Source organism: Siniperca chuatsi, linkage group LG14 (assembly GCF_020085105.1).
Source record: "Siniperca chuatsi isolate FFG_IHB_CAS linkage group LG14, ASM2008510v1, whole genome shotgun sequence".
Classification (NCBI taxonomy): Eukaryota; Metazoa; Chordata; class Actinopteri; order Centrarchiformes; family Sinipercidae; genus Siniperca; species Siniperca chuatsi.
This window is the reverse complement of record NC_058055.1, coordinates 25,721,963-25,742,793: the sequence shown is the minus strand read 5'-3', so window position 1 is coordinate 25,742,793 and position 20,831 is coordinate 25,721,963. Positions and strand designations below refer to the sequence as shown.

The 20,831-nt window shown below is 39.2% G+C and overlaps 1 long non-coding RNA gene across 2 annotated transcripts; it reads left to right on the top strand.

Moving 5' to 3' along the window:
* The first annotated feature begins 1,358 nt into the window (after positions 1-1,358).
* On the top strand, positions 1,359-20,534 carry LOC122888310. 2 transcript variants are annotated; one of them, XR_006380676.1, is made up of 3 exons: positions 1,359-1,480; positions 20,259-20,322; positions 20,425-20,534. It is a non-coding gene; the product is annotated as an uncharacterized LOC122888310 (long non-coding RNA). The 2 variants fall into 2 exon arrangements; XR_006380675.1 differs by lacking the exon at positions 1,359-1,480 and adding an exon at positions 9,990-10,120.
* Positions 20,535-20,831: the final 297 nt, after the last annotated feature.

Sequence of the window (20,831 nt, the reverse complement as noted above, 5' to 3'; positions counted from 1 at the left end):
CCACATTTTTAAGTGCTACTGTTGGTTAAAAGCTGCATTTGAACTATATTTTGCTCATTCCAGGGAAGCTGTCTGGTTCTGGTCCAAACCTTTAGCCTCAACAGATCAATGCAGACAGATTACTACAGAATACTATACAACATATTATAAGAAACCATCTGGAAGGCTCACGCTGCTTGCAGTAATTAAAACAAAAAATATCAGTATCAGGTAACAGCGACTGGCCGGACCCAAACTCGGTATATTCTGGATGAAACTCAGGCTGCTGGGCCACCAGGAAAATATTATATTTTATTCACACGACAATAAAACACACAATAGATTCAAATCTGCTTTATTACACAAACAACGTTCATATGTTTCTATTGTGTACTGCAGGTTAATATTTTATCATCAGAGGAAGTCCCAGAGGCTCTGTGAATCTTTTAAACACAACTTTCATAATTCATATCCCTGATCAATAAACCAAAACAGTTTTATATGGTTCAAACCGGCCAGTTATTCACAGCAGAGCCGGGAAATCAGGAGTGATAGGAGGGCAGCTGGCCACACACACACACACAGATCCTTGTACTTCTATCTTTGTGAGGACCATCATTGGCATAATGCATTCCCTAGCCCCTTACCCTAATCACAACTAAATGCCTAGCCCTAACCCTTACCCTCACCCTCACCATAACCTAATTCTAACCTAACCTTTAAAACCAAGTCTTAACCTTAAGAGCCCTTTTGAAGTTGTGAGGACCTGCCAAAATGTCCTCACTTTCCAAAAATGTCTTGTGTAGGTAAAAGGCATGTTTCAGTCCTGACTATGTAGCAATTACAAGTACACACACACACACACACACACACACACTGACTTGTACATGCACAGAAACACACAATAGCATGGATGTGTATGTGTGTTTGTGCTTGAATAATTTATACTCTGTAAAAACTGGCACAAGGTGATTAACATTTGACTTACAAACACATTCGAATGTACAGACACGCACACAGAAAGACAAATATTAATGCACATACGTAGAGCTGAATGATTTATATCCACATTAATCATGAGAAAGTGAACACAAGTTAGAACATCACTCATAAATAAATCTTTGTCTATACACACACATACTGCACCACCATGCACAGGGAGGTGCTCATACACACTAATTATATACACAGGTGAAAATGCACACCTTGATGCGGCACACACACACACACACTACCAGCAGTGTCTGTGGTGTTTTGTGTGTACTTCAGCTTTGTTTTTAAGCATGTTTTTTTAATGCATTGACTGATACAGCGCTTGTATAATATCTGAACCTCAACAATCAGAATCCTACTGATTCCCGTGTTTCCTCCTCCATCACACTGCAGGCAGACATGTAGATTTACATGAGCGGAGTGTGTTGTCGTTTTTCGGACCCCCCGAGTCCATGAAGAAACATGTTCACAACCTCAGCGTCACTTCTGAGATGGTGAGTTTTTGGAGGTAAGATAGGATGTAGATCATACATTTATTTCTTGTAATTTGAACTAATTTTATTTTATTTTGATCTCTTCAGTCCTGTCCAAGCATTGTTCAAACCCATACAACTTTGTTTTAAATACTACTAGAGATAACAAAATTTACATAGACTTCAAATGAGGCTGAATTTTGGGGCATTACTTAAATCATAGTAGCTCTGTGAGGCCGGCCTTAGGTATGCTAACATGCTCACAATGACAATGCTAACATATTAATGTTTATCAGGTATAATTTATACCATCTAAGTTTAGCATGTTAGCATGCCAACAATCGCTAATTAGCACTAAACACAAAGTACCGGTGGGGCTGATGGGAATGTCATTAGTTTTGCAGGTATTTGGTCATAAAAGTGTTGGACAAATTTAAATATCGACCTGATGATGATACTAGAGAAACAAAGTCTTTAAAATGAATCTTTTGATACTTTTGTTTATGACTAGCATGCTAAACTAAGATGGTGAACATGGTAAACATTATACCTACTAAACATCAGCATGGTAGCACTGTCATTGTGAGCACATTAGCACACTGATGTTAGCATTTAGCTCAAAGTATCGCTGTGCTTAAGTACAGCCTCACAGAGCCACTAGCATGAACGGAGACGCTTATTTTTCTTAACATGGCAACAGTAACACACCAATGTTAGCACATTAATACAGCTGAGCTTAAGTCCAGCTGATACTGATCAGTTAGCAGAACTGAAGTTAACAGTGTAGAGCTGAGTCTGACAAGCTGAGTCTGAGATGTCCTAAAATGGCCTAAAATGGCCTACAGAGAACATACAGAGAATAAATCCTTCTGATTTAGGCAACAACACGACTTTTCCTCCATCACCAACTTTACATTTTTTGACCCAATGGGTAACATTAGAAAGGTTGTCTCTCCATTTTTCATCCATCAATTTTTTATTTTATTTTGGTGAATAACGAATGAATGAATGTTACAGCCTCACTGGGACACTACTGAGTCCATATACTTTTCTCTTGTTTATGGTCCATGAATTGAGTAATTTTATTGTTTGCTGTGATGGAGAGAGCTGCTTTTTGTGCTTCAAAGGTGTGAAAATGTTGTTTATGACAGCCGGTGGAGTCGACATCTGATTCTCTGCTGCTGCAGTTGTAGCAAAGTTTAAAGTAGGCCAGCTAAAAGGCAGAACAAAGCACAGAGAATGCTTGGGTAACTTTTCCTTTAAAAATACATGAGGCAGCTCCCGCCACTCCCCACCTATCAAACATTAAGTAGCAGAGGAAAAGACGTTTAACACACACACTCACATACTCACACACTCGTAAGCACCTGAAAGATACACTATGATAAACACAGGCCTCAGTGTTTTGTTCACATACTTGCATGTATGCTCAAATACATACAAAACTAAACCTCAATAGTACTTTAAACACACACATAGTGGGCTACAGAGACATTTTAAGTCTCACTTCGTCATTTCTGGCTGTCAGCTGCCTAATCACCCTTTAAAGAGTCTTAACGAGCTCTATAGGACTTGGGAATTGATGTCATGTCACACTGTATCCTGGGGTTAATCCGTCATAGCTATCAGTTACTGGTGTCTGTTTATATATATATATATATATATATATATATATATATATATATATATATATATATATATATATATATCAGAGAAAATATTAGTGTTATTTTTCAGTAAAAACAGTCCACTAAACGATTACGAAAGGAGGCAACATAGATGATGAAGTTATCAAAAAGCAGATGTCGATGTATCTGGAAGTAGCAAAGTCTTTATCTGTTACTTTTAGTGCAGAATTTACCAAAATACAATAACAATTAAAAATAAGTTGTAGAGAGTGTTTCATAAGATATGTACTCTTTGCTACTAGTAAGGCACCTTTAAACTGAAAGATTTTTGGACAGAATGTGTTGACTTTCTGTGTCTGTGCAAGTGAAACAGGGTTACTGTTTACTAGAATTGTGAATGTTTTACGACATGAAAACATTACTTAACAAACTGATGCCAGTTTTAATTAATTTAGTGTAAATCGCAATTTAAATCAGTTAAAATAAACATTCAATTACATCTAAATTGCTAAACTGTATTAACAAAAGTGGTTTGTGTTTTAATACAACCGATCATACTATACAGATGTTGAATATCTTTCCGTTTTGGTTGTCATACGAATGCTCAATTACAAAAACAGATTAAATAGAGGGTTCAAAATGCAAATGGCCCAGTCAGTCAGCCCGGGTTAGTAAGATCCAACCAAGAAATCATTGTCTGGAAGGAAGAAATTTATCTTAAAACCATCGATATTATTTAGGAAACGGTAAGCAGTGATGCAAATTACGACTTCATGCACCATCATGGTGGGTTATGCTGAATTTCTCCTCAGCTTTTAGCCGGTAATCATACAGACAGAGCCTGTTGCTTGTTGTGATGCTAACATGATCTCTGCTGTCTTACTGAAACAATCCCTCAGGCAACATGAGACTCAAAGCTCTGGAGAAATTCACTGTCTTATGGTCTAAATGCTGCTCCTCATGTGGAGAGGAGAGATTTCTGCAGCGTATGTCGGAGCAAAGCACGAGAGTGCTGACGTTGAGCTGACATTCAGCAGGAAGTGGATTTTCATGTAAACCACATGGTGTATCAGTTTAAGAAATGGTTCTTTCTCTGTAGTTGTAGAACAGTTTGTGAATCTGGTTTGATGGCAGAGTTACTGCGGTTAACAGACCGAACAGCACTCAGAAAACCACTTACTTTAAGGTACTCCTTCATGTAGTCACCCTTATTTAAAGTGCTCTGACATGCATTTATTCTGGCAGTAGTAGAGGGGAACATTCTTTCTTAATGAATGAATAATAAATTTATGTTTTTAATACAGAGCTTGCTAGCTGACCATTTTCTTGTAACTTCCCACAGCTGAAACTAGAGCTAAACTTATATTTTTCCTGTCAAGGTGAATCTACCATCCTGCACCTTATCCTGATGACCAAATACCTGCAAAACTAATGACATTCCCATCAGCCTAAAATCCCACTCCTGGTCACACTGGACAGCTGCAGAGGAGGTTGTACCAGCGTCTGGTTTAATAGTTAAACTGACTTCACTAACATTCAGCACCCGAGCTGAGCGCATCGGAGAGATATTCCCTATTTCCATTACAGTTAGTTTTGTGCAATTTTGAGACAAGATTTGTAAAAGTTTGTCTGCCATGTTGTCATGCTGCATTGCTCTGTGTATGATGAGCTTTAAAAAAAGTGCTGTGATTTGACTGACAAAATGAGATTCGACTCAGGGGCTTCTTGACTGATTATTTGACTCACAGACATTTAGGGGGCAGCCCTAGTTGAGAAAGTCAGAAGCTTGCTTTTGAACAAGTTTTTCCAAGACACTGTTTTCAGGGCGTTTCAATGTAGTTGTTGTTTTTTGATTGACAGCATTCTCACCTGCTAAAAACAAACAAAAGGAAAAGGGTCAAGTTAAACAGCAGGTTAGTGAACGCACCTCACTAGACACATGTGGACAGACTGGATGTCCCTGGCTCCAGCAGCAGCAGCTCTTCACTGCTGTATTTACAGCGGTTGTCATGGTAACGATGCGGGAGACCTGGTGGTGTTTGCAGTTGTGTTTCAGCTGGTGTGTGATGCTCCGCTCTCATTGAGAGAGAGAGGCAGACCCTGAGACACTGGTGCATCACTCTGTCAAATGGAAATGAAAGTAAAGGATCAGCCTGAAGACACTGCTGTCACTCAGAGAGTGTGTGTGTGTGTGTGTGTGTGTGTTTGTGTGTGTGTGCGTTGAAGCTGCTGTCACTGTACATTAGGTGTGTGTGGTGCTGTCACAGTCTGTGATCATTAGATGCATTGTGTGTGTGTGTGTGTGTGTGTGTGTGTTTACTGTCAGCAGTGATGTATTGACAGCTGTGGGGATTTGATTACACTGAATTGCAGGAAGGAAGATTTAAAAAAACAATAACAACATCTCAATTAACTCCTCCTCTCACTTCTCTCCTTTCCTTTCTTTCTTGTGAAGTGGAGGAGACACAATAATAGGACTGCACCCTAAATGTAGCTAAAAGCCCCCAAGTCTAATCACTGCAATTTCAAAATGACCAAACTGCAAAACTAACTGAGCTGAAACTATTAATGGATTAGTCAATCGAGAGAAAACTAATCAGCAACTATTTTGACAACCTACTAATAGTTTTTTCCAAGCAAAAATTTGCTTGTTCTAGCTTCTCAAATTGGAGGAGGATTTGATGCTTTTCGTTGCCATATTTAATAGTAAAGTGAATATCTTTAGGGTTGGTATCTTAGACAAATAAAACAAGAAATGTACCCCAATATTTCACCTCTGGCTTTTGGAAATTATGATGATGGTCAGGATTTTGTTCAATCGATAGTTTCAGCCCTAATGGAAATAGAGAAGAGTGATGGAAACAGACAGCAGAGCAACTTGTTTCTATTCGCTGCTTCGACGCTCTCAGCTCAGGCGCTGAATATAAGTCAGTTTAACTACTTTTAAACTTTTAAAAATGCTGGTACAACTTCCTCTACTGTCATCCAGTGTAATAGAGCTGTCAGCAGCCAATCAGGAGAGATGCCCTGTAGTGCACTAGGATTTTATTACTGAACTATGACCAGGACACAGCCCCCCACCACCACCACCCAACAACTACAACAACAACAGTAAACTTTAAGTGTCTACACAGGAAGCGACAGCTCTGCCTCTGAGATGTAGTGGAGTAGAAATATAAATAAATACTGTACAGTACATGTACTTAGTAACATTCCACCACTGCTAATGGGAAAATAATTTAACACAGTTTATTCAAAAGACGCATTTGTCCCATCGACACCTGTCTCAGGAGTATAAAAAACATTCCTCTCTCGTGGAGCAGTTTAATCCCCCGAAGGGAGAGGATCAATAAAACTGGATGGTGACACACAGCTAATAAGCTACAAGAGCTTCCTCCATTTTGGACTCTCCAGCTCTGCGTTTCCTCAAAGGTCATCGCTGTCAAGACGGTTTGTTATTGCTCGTCGGCGCAAATCTACTGGTCACAGAGATTCCACTGAAACAAATTGATTTTTGCAATGAAAATGTGCCGTTTTAAATGCTGGTGTGACTGCAGATGTGTATAATGATCTGATGATGATCGGTGTGTCTCTCTCCCTGTTTTTAAGATAAACAGAAGGAACTGGCTGAAGAAATAAGATTTCTGCCAAGAAACTGACTGGAGGATAATGTGTGTGTGTGTGTGTGTGTGTGTGTGTGTGTGTGTGTGTGTGTGTGTGTTGCAGGCTGTGTATAATTAGTTGTGAATTGTCTATAGTTATCCAGTCTACTGTCTCCAGCTGTCTGCAGAAACTCTCTTTCTCTCTCTCTGACACACACACACACACACACACACACACACACACACACACACACACACACACACACTTCCTGTCTTCCTCCTCCTCTTCTTCTCCTTCTGTAATTATTGGTGAGTGTTCAGTCATTTTTTCTCCTGTATGGCAGCTGGCTGACAGGGACATTTGGACACCTGGCCGCACACACGCGCACACGCACACTACTGCTTTAGGCTGATGTATGCTAATCGAGTTTCTAAAAACTGCATAATGTGTAGTTTTTCCTCTCTGGAAAGCAAAAGAAGCTTCCCCACATTCATATCAGAGTTTCGAAACAAGAGGCGTGTCTTTAACTTCTTATAACAGTGTTCATTAGAGAATATTAGACTGCTGATTGATTTCAGATAACGCCATGGCCTCATCAGGGTTTTTAAATAATTTTCATAGTTATAGAGAAGTACTGACATCACTTCCTGTCTAGCCTCTGTTCCACTAGCTTCTGTGCAGTGGTGGAAGAAGTATTCATATATTCGCTTAAGTAAAAGTAGCAATACTACGGTGTAAAAATACTCTGTTACAAGTAAAAGTCCTGTATTCAAAATGTTACTTAAGTAAAAGTACAAAAGTATTAGTATCAAAATATACTTAAAGCTGGGTAGCTTAATCTATAATAATATATCATAAATTTTTAGTTGATTATTTTTTGTATTAAAAATTGGAATCTGAAAAGTAACTAAAACTGTCAAAATAAATGTAGTATAAGTATAAAGTAGCATAAAACAGAAATACTCAAGTAAAATAAAGTATAAAGTACAAATACCTCAAAATTTAAGTACAGCACTTGAGTAAATGTATTTATTCCACCACTGCTTCTGTAAATCAATACAATTTCTCATTTTAAAGGTTTACTGTCCAATACAAATCAGCTCCACTACAGCACTTATTTTTAGAAATTGACACCTATGTGATTTTAACAAGTTAAACACTGATTACTCTGTGAGCATACAAAAAACTGTGAAAATGTATCAACGTGGCAGTGCGGGTACTTAACGTTATTGTAACTTGGCTTTGTCTATATCAATAAAACTCACCAACGCTCTCTTCTTAAGTCAGTTTTCCATCTTTTTAGCTGTAATTTCCGCTGTCTAAAAACTAAAAACTGTTGTTTCAGACACATCTGAGCTAAACACAGACACTCCCCTCCTCTGTCGAGTCCTGACGTTAAACCCGTGATGGTCTGTGGGCTCATGGGAAATGATGTTCGTTAAAAACAATGATATTAAATCTGTTTTTCTTTAAAGTCGTCCTTATCTATACAAAGACACACAAGATACTATTGAGTGAGGTGATGTTTGAAGGCTGGATTTTTTGTTTTATGTTACAAATGTCGATGTGATTTTCAAACAATTTTCACTGTGATTTTCAGTGTGACTGAAACAGATGAGTGTCAATCCTTTTATAATTAAGTGGTATTTTTCCCCTTTGACCAATCTAATACAGCATGTCAACAATGCCCTTTCAGAACCAGATCAATCAGCGCAGGTGCTCCACAGGGTTGTGTCAGGCTCACCAGTTCTTTTTACATTATGCACAAATGAGTGTAAGAACAGCCACGATAGGAACCACATTTTTACACTTTCAGATGACACTGCTATCCTCAGCCTACTGCACAGGGACACAAGTTCTTCATTTTACTGAAATAGAGAGTTGTGTGCAGTGGTGTGATGCCAACCATCTCATTTTAAATGTGAATCAGGTCTGCTCCTACAAGTACTTTCTGCTGGCAGGCCCATGTTGAAACTTTGCGTTCTTGTTTACAGCAGAGATTTAACTTTTTACTCAGACTCAGGGTGTGATGGAGTGGATCAGAGGATTATGTTTTTATTCTACCAAACTGTATTAGAGAGCATAGTCAGGTATGAGATGTCAGCATGGTATGGCAATCTCACTGTACAGTTAAAATCTAAGCTTGCTCATCTGGTACAGACTGCCATGAAGGTTATGGGGAAGAATGAACACCAGTCCCTCCAGTCAATATATGAGCAGTCTTTACTCAGGCAAGCACAGAGAATACTGTCTGACCCATCTCATATTCTCCACACCGAGTATGAACTCTTACCCTCTGACAGACGATATAGAGTACCCCAATGTCAACCGTTTTAAAAACTCATTTGTACCTACCTCAATTACAGTAATTTAAATAATGTTGCTTGAGCCTGCAGGGGTTGTGCAATAGCTTCATGGTGTTCTTATCACTGGTTGTGTAATATGTGCAATATGTGTAATGTGCAATACGTGTAATTTGTGGTTATGGTTTGCTACAGTATGTGCTGCTTTGTTTATATGTTGTTGTTATATTTTATTATTACTGCTATGGAGGCAGCTAGCCATATGTGTGCAGCATTTGAGTCCAAGACAAATTTCCCTATGGGGACAATAAAGTATATTATATATCGTATTGTACTGTACAAGGTTTTCTTACTTCTGGAAATGAACCTGAAAGATCTGGTCAACATGTGAATAATGTAAACAAAACATCATCCTATTAACCTTCAGTGAAGGCCAGAGGAATTCCCTAAATAATAAACACTCAGTACTTCACTCTACAGTGAGCAGTAAATTGAGATTTTGGCCACTCATGAATCATCATTATATTTCATCGTCACACACAGGTGCAATTTTTGTACCATTGTGGGAATTTTAGTTGCCGCTATAACTAGCATACATTTTACACTGAGAAACCAAACACTTGGTGGAAATGGTGGAAAATAAATATAGTGCACTTTGTAGTAAATTGGAAGAGATTAGGACATGGCCCTGGTGTCCTTTAGCAGTTTAACTGTATACTGTATATGAGTGTGTGTGTGTTTGTGTGTGTGTCCATGAACGCCTGCACGACCACTCGTCATCGTCATCTTTGATGCTTGTTGCTATGGTTACAGCTCTCATTGGTGTAGAGATATCCCAATTTTTTCTCCCAGCTCAACACTTTCTGTGACCTGCAGGGAGAGGGGGTGGGGGTGGGGGTGGTGGCGCTCTAATCACACATCCATTCAGAGATGACTGAACTGAACCCTGCAGGTGTGTGTCACAGCGACCATCAGCGTATCAAAACACATTCTGCATGTTTTCTTGAATCAGTGCAGATGATGAAATGAAAATGTTTTTGCTGCTAATGTGGATGATGAAAAGGATGTTTTGGAGCTCCTGAAAACATGAGGTATTTCTGTACTGTGCTCCGGTTTCCTCCCTCAGTCCAAAGACATGCAGGTTAGTTGCCTGACTCCAAATTGCCCTTACTGTAGGCGTGAATGTGAGTGTGAATGGTTGTCCGTCTCTATGCGTCAGTCCTGTGATGGACTGGCGACCTGTCCAGGGCGTACCCCACCTCTCCCCCAATGTCAGCTGGGAGTGGCTCCAGCTCCCCTGCAACCCTCAAGGATAAGCGGGTAAAGCTAATGGATGGATGGAGTACATATTCATGACTAAATAAGTAACAAATATAGATTAGAAAAATGGGGGACAGTTTTTACATGCATTAACACAACTACCAGTGATATGATACCAGTGTCTCCATTAGAATTTTACAACTAAAACTAATTTACGGATATTTACTTACTTAGAAAATCCATAAAAAATGGGGCATTCAACAGTTTGGCTTATGTAGATTTTGTAAGAAAGAAGAAGAGCTGGATTTTCTTTTATTTTTGGTATTGTAAGGAAGTGGCTTTCTGTTTACAACAACATTTTTTATGGTTGCCCTTTAACCATAATGTTGATGATGTGATTTGTGATTTAAGGGATGATGAAGAAGGAAATGACCTGAACAACATCATCATTATACTGAGGAGGGGGTTCTTTGAGTTGTTGAGGCTGGGGTTAAATATAACATTGGAAAACGGTGAAGGTCTACTAAAGGGATGTGAATATGTTAAGTATTGTCAGTATAATTGAACACATAATTACGTAGGTGAGTGTGTGTTTATATTGGTGGATTGTTCTGTTCAACATTTTGGTCCAAACCTAAATATCCCAACAACTACTGGCCAGACTGAAATGAAATTTATTGTGAATATTCATGCTCCCCAGAAGATGCTCTCTTTTGATTTTGATTACCCCATGTTTGTACTGTGAGCTGTAATCTCCAGGGGACGCTAACAAGACTTTAGACTTTTAGTCAGGTTTGCAAATGTTTCCCCATTAAAACATAGTTTTACAGCACAGATTCCTCCTTCAAAAAGCTGCAGCCGTCATGCTACATTCATGTGCCGATGGGAAGGTCCGACACCCAGGACTTTAAATAGAAACCTGCCATTGGGAAACCAAGAAGGGCTGTGAGTCTGCTGCAACTCCACTCTTAACTCTCTGTGTTTGTGGCTGAATAATAGATTGATAGTGTCCATGTGTGGTCACTAGGCTACAACACTAAGCAGATGGTCTTGCTTGCACTGTTGAAAAGCGAGATTGTACTACAGCAGTGGTTGTTTGTTCTACCAGCGTAAAAATTATTTATATGATTTATACAATGCTGAAGTAGCTTGATGTTCTTGTACTGCAATGAAAACTTTTTCGTTACAGTCAGTCTTGGTTTCTGTTAACCTTGAAGACAATCTTTTTCTGACTTTAACCATGTAGTTTGAGTTCCTTTAACTTGAAAATAAGTCCTGCTAGTGTGTCTTTGTCCTGCTATATTAGCAAAGCACTCAAGTACTTGGAATTTACGTATGATGACTTCTTAAGAGTAAACTCAGTCCACGGATTTGCTCGCCATCATGTCCAAAAAGACGTCCAGGCGTTGGTGTTTTTTCTGAAGAACATAAACCTGTGGGAAAATAATTCTCCCACTGTAGTCAAGTTTTGTAGCACAACTTTTAACCGAAAATGCAGAAATTCTTCAAAAGAAAATGCGAATTAATGTGCGTTTCCAACCACTACCAGCATCCACTATGTGAATATATGTTGGCGGCGCTAATTCTCCAGTTGGTGCCATCAAACCATTGCAGAAGAAGAGGACACAACGAGATGACGTCATTGAAAGAGCTCTGGTCAAAGCTGAAACGATGGAAAACATTATGGAAATACGACATTTCTGTTTGTTTCATGTATTAATGTTGCTTCACTAAGCGGGCAGTCACAGATGTGCCGCTGGAAACGCGTCACCAGCAAAACCATTGTTTTCCTATGGTACGGCGCCCCTGGCGTGCTCTTCTCTTGCGCCACGCTTCGCATAAAAGTTAAAATATTCTCACCTTTAGTCACACCACTCATCAATGTCAAACTTGGCCCAGACAGCCAATCAAATCAATGCCGTTTACTATGCCGATAAATAGACTAACTAGCTAGCTAGCTGTTGGACTGTGAGAGCGCTACGCTCCTCAGGCGCACCAGCTGCTGGCGTTTTTGAAGCGGCTGCGTCTGTAGAGGTGAATGTGATCGCCCCTTAAGTCTGTTTCTAGTTTGCTTTTATCCAGACACCAACTTCTACATCTCAGCCAAAAAGTACTCGTATCTTTTACTTAAGTAAAAGTAGCAATACCACAATATAGAAATACTAAAAGATTTCACTTAAGTAAAAGTAAAAAAAGTAGCAAAATGTACTTATATTATTATATAATTATTACTGTAATATAAATGTACTTAGTTACTTTCCACCACTGGAAACCAAAATGAAACCAAAAAAAAAGCATAACGAGTGCCACTTTAATGAGCCGCAGAAAGCTGCTGAGGAATGAAAATTAAAACTGAGCCGCTGGAGACATTATGTGGGCCACATGGAGTATGTGCAGCCTAATCTAATTATACACAAAGAGGTGTGTAGGAGAGCAGTGTATTGTATGAACTGCCTGAGGAGGAGGGGGGGCTCTTCCTGACGTGAGTTTTAGAGGTTTATTGGATGACAAATATAGGCCCCCGGGATGCTATTCACTGCTGGACAAAAGCTGTGGATTCCTGCTTCAACATGCGCAATAACTTTATTTACATGGAATGGGTACAGGCTCTATAGGATCTATGAATTACTGATTGATTACAATGGTAACAGACAGAAAGGAGAACATTAGATAATAGATAGATAGATAGATAGATAGATAGATAGATAGATAGATAGATAGATAGATAGATAGATAGATAGATAGATAGATAGATAGATAGATAGATAGATAGATAGATAGATAGATAGATAGATAGATGGAAAAACATGCCATTAGGCTATTGTTGTGTGTTTTGCTTGTGTTTGCAGATTGTTTAAAAAAAAGGAAAGAGGTGGGGAACGTGTGTGTGTGATTTGCTGACTTTCCTCTCTCCTTCTATTTCACTCTTTACAGTAGCTCTTTTCTCTGCTCCCCTTTTCTTCTTCTTTGTCTTCTCTCCTTTGAACTAGTAAATTTGAAATTGCTTATTTAAATCCCTGAATTTCAGAATCTTAGTAAATATATACAATTACAAAGACGGCACAGCAGATTGACACTGGCTTTTAATGATTATTTAATGATGCTTGATTTGATTTGTTATTTACTTTACATACATAAAGTAAAAGTATTTTTTCCTGTTTGGTAGATCTATGGCACTTCTCGATACAGTCTGTGAAGCAGGACTGCTATGGTTTTTCTTCTGCTAATATTCACCGTTCAATTAAAAAAGATAAGCAAGAAAAGGTAAGGCGGCGTGCTTTGTACAGTCAGTAAAGAGTAACTTAACACCAGGCTGAAAAACTGTGTTTCACTGCCCTCTCTGGGTGAAAATTTCAAATCTGTTTGCTTTATTGAGTGTGCTCTCAGGATTTGACATGTGAGACCTCATGGATGTACTAAGGAGAACTGGATACCGCATTCAAAGATGGCGCCCCTTCAGTCCTATGAAAGTTGCTCACTGAGCGCATATGCCGAAATATGCCGCTGGTTTCCTCATGCTTCCTCGTTTTTGAAACCATAGAGCATAGAGCATATCTGAACGCCTTCCCATAGAGCATGCTCAGTAGAGTCCTTCTCCAGCTGAGCCGGTTGAGAGCTGCACGTCTGAGAGTGTGTTCGAAATCGCAGACTAACGTACTGCGTACTACATACTCAGTCAGTATGTACTGCGTACTAAATTAACGATTAAGTATGCCATTACCAGCAGACTGTTACTGATACTGAAGTACTCAAGCGATACATCATCTCTGCATCACATCCAAGCTACTGTTGAAAGAAAATTGTTTATCACAAATGTAAATCAACGTAACCTCGTCCACTAAATTGGTCATAAAACAAAGTATTGGACAAATTGAAAATTTTACCTCATGGTAGCACTAAAGGAAAAGTCAGAGGATCACCAGTTATTCGGATACCCAGAACGTCTGAAGAACATTTTCCAGAACATCCATCCAGTAGATGTTGACATATTTCACTGGATGGAAGTGAAAACTTTTCACCTGCTGGTGGCGCGAAAGGAAGTGTAAGAGGATCGCCAAATTCAGACAGAGTCATCCACTGGGCACCATGAATGTCTGTACAGACAGTCCATCAAATAGTTGTTGAGATATTTTAGTCTGGAGTGGCGGATCCATATAGCCAAAAAGTCCAGACCTATGCTTCAAAGAGGGACCATTCTCTGTCCCTGGATGGCTGCAGTCAAGCTGCTTTGAGCAAGGCACTATGACACAGTGGCTCTGTAGCAGCTCAGTGTCAGGCTGTTGCTATGAAGAAAAATGAAACATGATTTTTACTGCAGTTTTTTTAAAGGGACACCAGCAGAATATAATTGGGGTGAGTTTTGCACCAAGCACTTGTATTATAAAATAGAGGTAGAACGAATAGAACAATGTGGACTCACTGTTTGATTCACCATATTCCCATGGAACTGGAGTGAAGATGGAAATATTGACTTGTATTGTGAACTCCTGTGACGTTTATAAATGCTTGCCGCTGTTCTGACCGCAGAGCTCCCTCTTCTCTCTAACCAGTTTATTGGCAATATCCTCCCCCTCTCAGAGAAACAATATACAGTATACCATGTCACAAAGATGAAGCAAGCCTAGAAATAATAATGTTTTGACCTGCTTATTAGACTTAATTCAATCTAAACGTTATGAAGAAAATAAATTAGAATATAAAAGCCTGGGGCACCATTTGCAGTCCTTCAAAGGCCTCAGTAAGTGTTCAGATAATGTAACATTCATCTCAGTGAAACAGTCAGTTTTAAAGCATACGTTCAAATAAATTGGGTAATTCTACTACCTCAAGTAGTACTAGAATAACTAATGTCCAGTTTTCAGGTCTTATTTCTTTCCCATTGTGCAGCTTTATTTTTAGTTGTGCTCTGACTTATTTTTTACATCAATAACAAAGTTACTAGCGGAGCTTGTTTAAGTATTTTGGGGCAAGTCAAGTCTCAAGTAATTTGTCCAAGTCAAGTCGGTCTCTTGAGATATGTCCAAATCAAGTCCCAAGTCATTTGAGAAAGTTACCAAGTCAAGTCTGAGGACATTCGAGACAAGTCAAAATCAAATCTCAAGTCATGTGGGACAATCACAGGTCAATTCTCAAGTCATTTGAGCCAATCCTGAAAGTCTGAAATTATTTGAAACAAAGTCTGAAATTCAAATCAAGTCTCAGAATCATTTGAGACAAGTCCAAGTCTGAACTCTCACGTTGAAAAAGTGTCCAAATGACGTCAGAATGCTTTTGAGACAGGTGCAGGTCAAGTCTCGAAACATTTGAAACAGTTCCAGTGAAGTCCAAAGTTATTTGAGACAAATCAAGTCAAGTCTCAGGTGTTTCGAGACAGGTCCAAGTTAAGTCTGAGGTCATTTAGACAGATTCAAGTTGAGTCTTAAGTTTATTGAGACATGAAGAAGTCAGTAAGTAAGTAATTTAAGACATGATCATGTGAAGCCTCCAGTCACTTCAGACAATTCCAAGCCAAGTCCTAAGCCATTCAAGAGAAGGTACATGTCAAGTCTCAAATCACCTGGCACCTAGGTGTTTCAAGTCATTCAAGACATGTCCAAGTTAAGTCTTATGTCAGTTAAGAGAAGGTTAACGTCAAGTCGCTGGTCATTTTAGGCAAGTCTGATTTACTTGTCTTATTTTTGAGGGTAGTTTCAGGAACTTTTGGTATCTGTTAATCTCTCCAATCCATTCATCTTGCAGTTTTTGAAAACGTCTCGTCTTAGATGTTTACTTATTTTGAATTGGAGGAGCCATTGGCCACTGAGAGTCCAGGATTATGACTATCCTACCTTCAGGAAATAGTGTTCAAATTTATTCAATCAAAAACTAAATAATCTGCGATCTTAAAAAATATAAAGAAGAATCCAAAGAAAACCTCACAGGTTCTGAGTGCATTAAAATACTGTGACACTGAAACAGCCAATGAAAACTACTACATATGCATGAAATCGCCCTATGGAGCAAACACTTTTGCATTTACATTTAAATCTACTCAAGGGGAAAATTTGAGGGTGACTTAAGTTCAGGCAGTGTTGAGGCAGAGGTTCCTCTGTTTGGGTGTGTTGGGGATCTCCCTCGGGGTGAAAGTACTGGATTTGGCAGCAATTAAGCCGATCCACTCAGAGCTATAAGACCGTGTCTGAGCGTTAACTCCTCCTTGTAGTCTTTGAATGTAAAAGTTTACCTCAAAGCAGCTCCATGGTCAAGAAAAAGTCATAACTTTAAACCACTTCATTAGTGGCAGGGAAGAGAGATCCTGTTAGTGTTGATGGGGCTGCCAGTGAAGGGAGAAGACAAGGGAGAGGAGGAAGAGGACAAAGAGGAGGAGGATGAAGGCTTAGCAATAATGAGGCCAAGTAAGCAAACATGACCTCAGCCAAAATATGTCTGCATCATCACTGCCTTATTAAAGCTTCCTTCAGGGAAACAGAAAAAACTTGAGGTCTGCAAACTACAAACAAAGAGTAAGAAAGGAAAGGGAGGAAAAGAGAGGAAAGGCAAGGAAAGAAAAGGAAATTCAAAAAAGAAGGGGAAAAGATCAAAAGAAAAGAAAAGGAAAAAGACAAGGAGAGAGGGGAGTTGAGCGGACAGAAGAGCTACCAAATGTCCTCTGGCAGCCAAATTTCATCCTCGCCTCCTCTCATTTGAAGGAGGACAGGCGTAGAAAATTTTGTTGAGAACTCTGGGAAGGTGGGCGTTGAAAATTTCCAAGCGTAGCTGTGATTGGAGACATGTCAGAAACTGAGCTCAAGTTAACTTTATGTAAAAGTTTTGACAAATGGAACGCCAGGTGTTTGTTCCTCTGATACTTCTGTGATAAAAACATCATCGTCTGATTTCAAAGCTACATCAAGGTGACATCTATGATCCTCTTCCTGTGATCACAGGAAGTGTACACGGCTCCACTTTCTTTAAATTTATACCTGAAATATTAATCACTGGGAAGTCATGGAAGTCCTTCAGTCTGTCGAGGGCTAAACCCATCAAGTTAACACTGCACAAAGCATCTTTACTCAAGTTCCCACATTGAAAGTATATTTTCAGTATGTGACAGTGAATTACTGCTGGTGGTTCTGGTATATTTATGGGCCAAAGAGAGGACAATTGTTCTTTTACAGTTAAATTAACCCTGAAAGTAGAACTCTCTCTTTTATTCTTCTGAGACGAGAACATCAGCTGGATATGCACCAAGTCACTGTTGAATATACAGCAAGTATTTAGGTCCTGATGCCTGAAGAAAGCCTTTTTAATGATGATTGACAGATCAATCCACACAGAAAGCATTTTTTAAGCGTTCTAGACCGCTGTCACTCGTGTTTCTACGAATGTATCAATCCACAGCAACATGGGGAGACGTGTGTGATGCACATCCATATGTAACCCACGTTTTCTTTATTTTGTGCTCTTAGTAAGCATTATCTACCCACGCAGCCTTTCAAATCCCACATATCTCCGACTGTCTATATGTTGTGAAGATGTGAACTGTTGTGATCAATCAAGCCCTGGGCTTTCTGGTCCATTGAATTTCTGATATAAGCCAGCCTGAGTAAAGACAGTTTGTCCGGCTGCTGTTCTTTCAACATCTCAGGAGCTGTGCTGCTGACAGGAAAGGGATGTTCAGAACGCAGATCGGAGTCTATGTTGATTTAACAAGTGGATGTTTCAGTAGCACTTTTGTGCAGCTAACGCCTCACTTCTGGTGCGAAATGTGGGTTAATGATTGATTGTGCAGACGTCACACCAGAACATGAAAATTTCTTGGTTGGACTCTAATGTGGAAAATGTCTTTTTGAGCAAGTGGTTAATTGTATATTTAAGAGTTGATACAATATTTCATCTCTTTTACCAAACCTGCTTCTTAACCAGCTGAGTTCCAAGGGCCTTTTGAGCTGGAGCAGCTCTCATACAGAAAATAATTCTGTATGAAGTTCAAATTAGAACATTAGCTGAACATCAGAACCATGATAATAAACAAAGTCTGACTCTCTCCGGCCTATTCAATTGGTGGCCCATGGGCCACATCCGACCCAGCATACATAAATCTGATGTATAACAAAATAAGTAAACTACATATATAGTGTATGTAAGTAGCTAACGAGCGAGCCATCTCGCATCCTTCTCATCTTTTTGAGAGTTGCACATGCGTAGTACCGAAGGGGCAGGATGTTTACAGATGTAGCGACACCGGCAATCATATCTTTCACAAATCAACGTTTTCTCATGTGAGTTCAGACCAGCTTAGTAGCTTTTCAAAACATCTGGCTATTGACAGTCACAAGTAGGGAAGTGCTCTACTGAAAATATGTTGTAATTGAATAGCCCTGTAGCCCTTTACATGATTAAGTCACATTATATGCATTATTTTAGTCTGCATGCAGACCCTTTTAACTCTACTCTTGTTATTTTTCCAGTGTGGGCATGTTTCATATTCGAAAACATGATTAGAATTAGTCTGAAGTTTGTCACGACTAAAGCACGTGTGGGATCAAATCCACTTGAAACTCTGCAGGGCAAGTCAGTCAGAAACACTAATGAAGCATTTAGATACAAGTCACAATTTTGAGTCCTACTTTGCTGGCACATTCCCTGCATGTCCCGGGAATTCATCATGCAAATAAAAACCTGTTAGAAACCCATTTAAGGGTTTAGGTAATTCGGTTTCTTCATCAGTAGTCCATTTATAGTCACTTAATCTGAAAAATGACAGCTGATTTCCTGTTTATACGAACATTTTTGAAATCAGGTTAGTGCCTAAACTGGAGAGTAATCTGATTATCAAAGTGGACCTTCACTGTATGGAAACGTGCTAAATAGACTGTTTGAGCTTACTCTTTGTCTGTAAATATTTGTTTAGCTGCTCAATACTGTAAATCCCCCCCTTCTTCGTATTTCCTTTCCATTTCTTTTCTTTGTTTTTTTCATTTGATTTCTTCCTCACAAATGTAGGTTAACAGTGAAGTTGATAGCCGTGTTAGGATTTTTAGCGTTTTCCACTGCTATGTCCTCGCAGATGACAGCTGTTATTACCCAGTGAACAATAACGCAACAGTCAGCGCTCCTGAACGGTGCTTAATATAGCTGCTGTTTCACTGTCACTTCTATGGGATGAGGAGGAGGAGGAAGAGGAGAGGAAAGGAAAAGAGAAGAGGAGGATATGAAGTGACAGGAGGCAGCAGGAAAAATTATAATAGATGAAAAGAGTAGAGAGAAGGAAGGAGATGAGTGATGAGATGAGTTTAATCCCTGTTGGCGTAATTGGATTAAGATTAAATCATTAATGTTAACAGAAGGATAATCCCCTGAATATGTCAACATAGCGCTGCCTGCTACACCAAAACTATTAATCTTAATTATTAATCTCATTTGAACAGTTCCCAGTGTCACCCAAAGGAAAATCAAATTATTAAAGAAATACACTGACATTTTAGAAGATGGCCCCATTAGTCAATTTGGTAAATCATTAAAGTTTCAAATAAAGGAGGAGCCTGACATTTTAATAAATATGATTGTGTGCTGACTTACAGGATGAGCTTAGTCTCATATGGAACAACTGGCACAGAATCTGAAGACAAAAATGAGTTTTCTTATATCCGGAAAAAAGCATGTTTTTTTTTTTCTGAAGTCAGGAAAGCCATTGTACAATAGACCATCATGTCTGTGCCGGACATCCTGTACTCTCGTGTTGCTCATTCCACCTTAAAGCAACTTGATGGAGTTTACCATTTTGCTCTGCATTTCATTACAGGAGATAAATACCTTACTCATCACTGTGTACTATATAAAGTAGCAACCATAAGAGCACACTGCAGTGATAACTGCATACTATCAAAAATCAGATATACACTTCAACAAATTTAGCCTGGTTCCAGACCTCTGAATTGTTCTCCACGTCTGTAATTTGCTCAGTGTGTATGTGTGTGTAAGAAAGGCACTCCTGACAGGTGGTCTGTATGTATATTTGTGTGTGTGTGTTTCTGCAGGTGAACTGCTTAGAGGAATGCTGACACTGCTGTTCCAGCCAACACACACACCACCATCTGGAAGGTAAGCTTTTTCATATGAATGTGCTGTCAGATGAACCTCGTAACACACACTGACTTATATCTGTGCGTGTGTGTTTTTATGTGTGTGAACAATTGTAAACAGCAGAGAGTGTCGAATGTGAAACGGCCTCGGGACAAGTGTTACTGTGCAGAGAGGCATCATGGGAGCTCGAGGAACAGTGTTTGAGAGCAACGTGGAGAGAGAGAAACAGAAGAGTAAGAGGTGAGTTAAATGAGAGGGAGAGAGACACAGTGGGTAGAAGAAGTATTCAGATATTTTACTTAAGTAAAAGTAGCAATACTACAGTGTAACAATACTCTGTTACAAGTAAAAGTCCTGTATTCAAAAAGTACAAAAGTATTATCATCAAAATTTACTTAAAGTACTCATTATGCAGAAGGGCCGATTTCAGAAAATTGTACATTATAATATTGTATTATAATTATTGATGCATTAATGTGTACATCACTTTAATGTTGCAGCTGGTAAAGGTGGATTAATTGATGGCT